General features: G+C 47.3%; 1 long non-coding RNA gene across 1 annotated transcript; it reads left to right on the top strand.

Moving 5' to 3' along the window:
* Positions 1–213: 213 nt before the first annotated feature.
* LOC132008711 (uncharacterized) lies at positions 214–7224 on the top strand. The gene is made up of 2 exons (XR_009401704.1): positions 214–5525; positions 6976–7224. It is a non-coding gene; the product is annotated as an uncharacterized LOC132008711 (long non-coding RNA).
* The last annotated feature ends 273 nt before the right edge of the window (positions 7225–7497 follow it).

Genomic DNA, 7497 nt, shown 5'->3' with positions numbered 1-7497 from the left:
TCCCTCCGACCCTCTCCACTCTTGTGCTCACTCTCTTTCTCTCTCATTCTGTGTCCCTAAAATGAATAAATAAAAAATCTTTTAAAAAATTAAGATTTTTAAAATGTTCTATTATTACATTTCTATTCTAAACGTTCTATTATTATAATCCTATTTGGACAGTCTTATTTGTCACATAATGAAAGTAGATTTAACATTGTAGTTTCAGTTTTAAAAATCTGCCTTGAGATTTATCCCATACCGAGACATAACTCAGCCTCCAGTCTGCAGGTGAGCTTGCCCACTACCAAACAAGCTAAAGTCTGAGCAAGGACCTTTGTCTGGACTGAGAGGCATCTCTTTCTGTGGTGTGAAACATCTCAGCAGGGACGGGTGTGAGTTTCACCACTGTCTGTCCATTGGTCATGCAAATCAGATGTCAGACCCATGCAAATTAGATGTTGGACCCAGATAAGCTTGCAATTAGAGGGTTAATATGTCGTCCCCTGGAAGATGTCAGCACAGAGTCAGGCCTCTCTTCCCGCTGCAACAGACGCGAGCTTCTTCACTTGCGATTCCATAAATAGCTTCCTGTCTGCTGAACCCTGGTGTGCTGGGATAATTCAAAAGTCAGACAGCATGCAAAGGCTCCCTGGGTGTATGAAAGGCTTGCAACACCACCTGCTTTGTCTGTATTTAGGTGCCTAGTTTGTTAGCTCAGAGTACTACAAGTTAAGGGTGGGGGCCAGATGCTACCCAGGACTCATTTAATCTAAAGGAACCCTAATATTCCAACAGAATCAGAGGAGCCACACCTGTGAGATTTTTGTGTTTGTCCTTCCTTCACTCTTCACCAAGCTCCAAGTGCTTTCCTGAAGGGGCTCCAGCTGTGAATAACCCCACATTTGTGGGATGTGGAGCCTGCTCTGTTTTGGGATGGCTTCGGTAGACCACGGGCACCCCCCCCTCCCACAGTCACATGCTGAAACCCAAATCCCCTATATTGTGGCATTAATAGGTGGTTTTTTGTAAGATGAGTAGGTCAGGAGACTGGAGTCCTCATGATGGGATAAGTGCCTTTAGCAGAAAAGACAGAAGAAAGAAGATCTCTCTTCACCTCCAGGGGTCTCAGGAAAATGGTAGCCATCTGCTCGCAAACCAGGAAGAGGGCTCTCACCAGACAACTAGATCTGCAGACGCCTAGATCTTGGGCTTCCAAGCCTCCAGAACTTTCGAGAAAGTTCAAGCCAACAAGCCAGCCAGTGCAGGATATCTTGTGAATAGCAGCTTGAACTGGCTGAAACAGTGGGTGTGGGATGGGGGTTATAAGATGGACACTGTGTTAAGCACGTTTTCTCCAAGATTCTTTGAGTGAAACAGTTCACATCTGGTTTGTTTCTCCCACCATGGTAAAGAAACTGTCTATCCAGGAGAATTGGCTCAAATATGTATACATGTTGGATTTCCTAGTCCCCTTTGGGCTTCCCATTCAAAATGTGGCTTTTGGAAGAACAACTTTGCCTAACAAATGTTGGGAGCAAAGCTGGGGAAGGGAGAGGGAGGAAAAGAAGGGGGTTGTGTCAGGGTGCTCTTGTAGGCCAGCAGTGACGGGTCCCTTTGTGTCACTGGCTCAGAGAGGTCAAGGCCATGTGTGTGCAATCTAGAGCAGGGCAGATGCCACAGCCACAGAACAACAGGATGCAGTGATCTGGGTCTCTCCAGTTGATGGGGGCATCCGCCAAATCAAGCAGAGACAAGTACAGGAACTAAGGGGTGGGAGTTTGCTGTCAGAACCCAATAGGTGTGTGAGGAGGGTGGGCACTGGCAGAACCTGGGGAGCCCACCGGCTGTGTCTTTGCTGGGCTGGGGCCCCTTGTGAAGGTCCCAAGTCTGAAACTAACCAGCATAAGACAAAACTGGAAAGGGTGAGGGTGACGTGGCTTTGGATGCTCAGAGCCTGGACTGATCCCGGTTCCACTCCACACTGTTGTGAAGGCACCTGTTACTGATCTTCCATTTTTTTCCTCTGTAAACACAGCTTTCCTCAAAAGCTTTCAGCGAGGACTACCAGTGAGCCCATAGTAGGGTCTCAGGAAACGGGAGCAGTTGCCTTTATTAATGCAGGAATCAGTGAACTGGGTAGGGTAGATTTTCCAGAATCCACACACACAAAACAGATGTAAATGCTGCCAGTCATGTGTTCTGGTGACATTTATTTTAAGCATCGTTGTGTTGGAGGGGCTGCCAGTACAAACATGACTAAGCCCTGGGCTTCCCTGGTGAAACTGGGGCACGGGGAGGGTCCTGGGATACAGGGAATGACATCCCCGCGCCTCCCTCTCCCCTCTCCCTCTCCAGAGTCTGGGGAGATGCAACAAGGAAGGCTATAAATAGCTAAGCAAATCAATAAGCAATGCACCCAATTAAAGATGGTTTTAATTATATGAGCCTGCCTGGCCACCAGACACTCAAGTCAAACAGAGTAAATGTAATTTCCTTTAAGCATCACCTTCCCTAAGGTCGAAAGTTTATGGATCATCTCTAAGTCCCTCCAGAAAACACATCTCTGATCTCATTGGTCTGCCAGTGTCCATGCAGCACACCCCTTGGTCTTCCCTGAGGTTTCAGGAAGGCTCTGATTCTAGGCCAGTGGTGGGTCGGAGATGCCTTCTGCAGTGTCTTTCATCTACCAGCTTGAAATCAGCTAAGCAGAGCCTGGGAACAACTTGCCTGCCAGCCAACAGACAAGCAGGGAGCCTCTGGTTATGGTCCTATAGGTATGGCGGGTGAAGGTTTCCCAGACTTCGAAAGTTCCCCCAGTCTAACTCTTGAGAGCAAGAACGTGTCTCTCTCCACGTTCATGGGGCAGGTCAGTATAGTGGCACTCTCAGACCAGGCGCCTACCATGGGACCCTGTGTCAGGGGTCACATTCAGAGAGACAATCAATTCCTTAAAGAATATGACACCTCTGTTACTCAGGACCCAGTGGTCTGGGCTGGTTCAGTGCTCCCCACACCTCTAACCCCTCTTCAGGCCCCAGGGAGACACTTCACTCTCTTGCCCCAGGACTCACATACTGAGCAGATCTGCATGCTGACACCAGGAGGGGCACTTCCTTGGAGTCCAGGCAGAATCTGAACTGTGGAAGCTCAAGAGAACAGAAGAGAAAGAGGAATGTATCAACTTGTCAAATCCTTCCTCTTCCCATAAATGCAATCAGTTCTTGCATAGCAAAAATCTCATTTCCCAGAGGGGCTGATGCCCATTTCTTTGCTTCTCCTCACCTCTGAGTCCTAGCTCCAGGCAGGTGATGGCTAGTAGGGTGTTCGCAGTAGAGGCTGGGGAGTGCTCTGCTCCTAGGGCTTTCAAATGTGTGTACATAAAGGTGGAAAATCAACATGGGCCAGATAATGACACGGAGTCTCAACCTTGACAATGAGATGGATCTTCAATGCTAGAATTGTAACTGGCTTTATTTTTATAAAAATATTTAATAGGGTGTAACCACTTTTTCAAAAATATAAATAAAAGTTGCAATTTCATTTAAGTAATTTTGACTTACACTTTTGATATTCATGAATTATAACCTGCCTGCTTTTAAAATTCCTAGATGACTTTGTAAACTTCAGACTTTAAAGAATGAATGTTTTGAAAACACAAACTAATTTTAATTTACATTTTTTATGAGCTAACATACAGATTCTATATACTTAAAATACAATTCTTTATATTTAAAATCTTTAGGGTGAATCATTGAGTATGAGTATAATCGAGATTGTGATGGGTATAGAAAGACAAAAATAGAGCTTAAAAAAGAAAAAGAGGATGAAAAGATAGAAAATCTTCAATCTGTTTAATTTTTTTAGAACTGGAACCAGTGAAATTTAGCAGACCTCTGGTGAACCTACCTCACAATAAATTTCTTTATTTAATGATGCTTTAATTACTAATCAAAACAATGGAAATGAAAATGAGAAAACTATTTGGATTAAATTGATAACTTGAAGAGGTCAAGTAAGATCTCTAAAACATACTCTCTACTCTCTGAAGATTTAATTATCAATCAAAACGATGAGGTTATAAGAGGGCTGTCGTTTCTATTCTTGTTAGGGTTTGATCCATGTTCAGAGTGATCCCGGCTGCTCAGATTCTTGTCAGCCAGCGTGGTCCTGCAGGGGTGTGGGGAGGTCCATGGGCATAGCTCCCCATGTTCTGAACCTGCGCTTTGCCACCGAGCCACCACCCATTGGATCAAATCCTCTCTAGGACAGTTTCCATTCAAGGTTACAGAGACGCCATTAACCAATAGCACATCCCGTTAAGAATCAGGAGTGAGGTACAGTCTCAAAGTTTCTAGCACAGTGGCTTGCAAGAAACAGACCTTAATAATGTTTTCTAAATTTACTTGGAAATCACCAACAAGCATGCCCTTCCGTGGTCGGGAGAGAAGCTGCTCATTCTTTAAATAAGTGTATGTTGAGCATCATTGTGGCAGGGACTGGAGGTGAAGACAAGGACCCGGGCTTCATGAAATCTGGTTGGTGGAGAAGACAGATGTGATTCAAAGAATTAGGCAAGCTGACAGAGGACGAGGATGAGAAAACGTGACTTCTCATCACAGACACTCACAGCCAGAGCCGCCTGGAGGAAGGAGCATGTGGTGACGACATCCTCCCCTCCCCCACCCCAGGAACCTGACCTTCTTCATGCTCCTTTCCCCATTTCTGATTCTCCCTCCCTCCGCAAGCCGCCCTGTGGGGTTATCTGCAAGAAACATGACATCCTTACTAGGAAGTGCCAGTATTCAAATAAATGGAAATTCAGAGCAGGGAGAATGCATCACAGGGGCTTATATTAAAAATAATAATGATGATCGTGATGAATGCTCTTGTCCTTGGAGAAACAGGTTTGTGTCTCCATGTATGAGAAATGGCTGCCTGTAGCATCAGGGCTGTAAACGTGCTTTCCTGAGATTCTAGTGGGTGCTGTAAAAAAAAAAAAAAGAAAAAAAAAAGAAAGAAAGAAACAAGGCTGTGGGAAGACTGAGAAAAAAAAAAAATAAGGGGCTGGAGCCGCAGATGGGTGGAAATCTCACTGATTCCTATAGAAATAGAGCATTTAAAATTAGCTTAGTATAAAAATAATCAGGGATGTGGGGTTGATTTTACTATCTATATTCCCCACTGCTTGATTCAGTTTCTGTTTTGAGAAATCTATCACGTATCCAGTTTCCTCCAAAGACTCAGTCCCTGCTCTGGGCCCCCGGAACAGCAGCCACTGCAGCTTCTTGAGGGTCTGTGGAGCTCCAGCCTGGGCCGTCAACCTGGTCCCTCACAGCCTGGGCTCTTGACCTCTGAGTCTCCTGTTGCCTGTGCCTGGCTGAATTCTGAGTTTCCTCTTTCACGGCATCTTGTTATATCCCCAAATCCAGAAATCCTTGTGCCTTTTTATTTCATTGTATTTTATTTATCTTCCCCCTCCCCAAGACTAACGCCTAGAGCCACACAAGGGAGCCCAGGCCCAGGCCCCAATCATTAAGAACCAGGTAGGTAAATCTTTTAATAAAGTTGAAAGCACAGGGCAAGGGCTCAAGCCAGAAGGCTAAGGGCCTTCTGGTCATTGTGATACCTTGTGTGTTTATAAAGGAGTAGCATGGGTATAAATTTGTTCCAAGAAGTATGAACTGCAAGAAATGTATTCCTTCATTCTCCTCAGTCGTTCTATGCTGGTCCAGCCTCCCACCACTGCAACAGTGGCAGAGAAGACCTCTGCCACTTTGAGTATGACCCATCACTAGGGAAACAGGAGATGCTGCTGTCCTTTGGAGAAGTCCCTGCCCTTCTTCTGTGCCTCTTGCCCATGAACCTGGGTACCTGCCGGGAAGGAAGTCTTGTTCAGGATCCGTGCTGAGGCTCTGGTCTCCCCACAGGCCAACAACCACTGCTGTTAGGGGCTCATCACCTCCACAGCCCCCCTGCAAGTGGGTTGGGACCCCACTTCAGCCTCCCTGGCATGGAAAATTCCACTGTCCTGTCACAGGGCTCCTGCCCCTCGTGACCTTCAGAGGCTACTCCTCTGTGTTTATTAACCCAAACTTTAAAAAAAAAGGGGGGGTGCATAATGCCCACATGCAAAATGAAGTTGGGACAAAGGAGGAAGGAGAGTGACTGTTTAATGAGCACAGGGTTTCCCTCTTGGGGCACTGCCAAGGGCAAGGGGTCAGGGTAGTCTCAGCTTTGAACCTTGTTGAACCCTCCATGACAGCTTCAATGAAACTCCACCATTTCCTGAGCTCAACAGGGTCCTGACCACGCATCCGGTTCCTGCCCCTTGGACCAACCATAGGCTCAGCTCCTTCCAGAGGGGCTCCTCCAAGTCCCAAGCCAGGTCTCATGGTGGGGAGCGAACAGAAGCTCCAGGCGGCGTCCACGGCATCCTCCATTTCTTGTCCCCTGTTTCCTGTTTCCCTGGAGCTGGACTGAGTGCCTTCCACAGAGTGGGGGTGTCCTCAGACTTTCAGGACCACTCAGGGCCATGCGAGGAGGGAATGTCTCCAGGGAAACCACACTAGGGCCACCTGGGCCCAGCCTCGGCTCAGGTTTCCAGGGAAGGCGTCTCTGCCATGTGGTCATCCCAGCAGGCTGCTGGCAGGTCACGCCAGCCTCCATGAGACGTGGAAATGGGGTGGGAGATGGGGCCCAGCTGTGGAGTCACACGCAAGCCCAGCCTCAAGGAGCGCAGAGCACCAGGCACTTAAGAAGAGTTGGCTGATGGTGAACAAATAATAAGGCTTGCAGCTGACGGGAGGCTGGCCGGGCCAGGCGGTCTTTCCAAGCCCGAGGGCGTAGGTCCCATCATCCGCTTCTACCGACGATTCATTCCTGGGCCCAGGAGCCCCTGTCGGGGGCTCAGACTGCCCACAAACAATGGTAAGGGAAGGCAATCCTTTTCTTCCATCTTTCATTCGATCTTACTTCCTTCTGTGTTTATTACAGCGATGGAATTCCTGCAGAAAGTCCTGAAGATACGGAAGAGCAAGAGTTAGAGGTTTAAAGCCAAAGCTCGTCTAGTGACTCATTCGGTGGCTCATTCCGTTAAGCCCCAGACTCTCGATTCTGGCTCGGGTGACGATCTCCGGATGCTGAGACTGAGGCCCACGTGGGCTCCGCCTGCAGCGGGAGATCTGCTTGGGTTCCCTTCCCTTTGCCCTTCCCGCCTGTTCACGCTGTCTCTCTCTCTCTCTCTCTCTCAATAAATAAATAAATAAATCTTAAAAAAAAATAAAATTAAAAACCCAACAACAACAAAGCTTTGTAGGTAAGAAACAGGGTGGCAAAGACAAAAGGCCAGCAGCAGGATACAGAACTTGGCCTTGGCCTGTAGCCTGAGAAATGAGCAAGATTGTCATTAACCTAAGTCGTGGTAGTGTGGTAGTTGGGCCAATACCAATATTATGACCATTGCTAATCAGAAGATGCTACTATGGCAGGGCTGGAGGGCCTCTCGGGGTCTGGGAC

This window comes from Mustela nigripes, unplaced genomic scaffold (genome assembly GCF_022355385.1).
Source record: "Mustela nigripes isolate SB6536 unplaced genomic scaffold, MUSNIG.SB6536 HiC_scaffold_746, whole genome shotgun sequence".
NCBI classification, from domain to species: Eukaryota; Metazoa; Chordata; class Mammalia; order Carnivora; family Mustelidae; genus Mustela; species Mustela nigripes.
The sequence above is the reverse complement of the archived record's forward strand: the minus strand, read 5'-3'. Positions and strand labels throughout refer to the sequence as shown.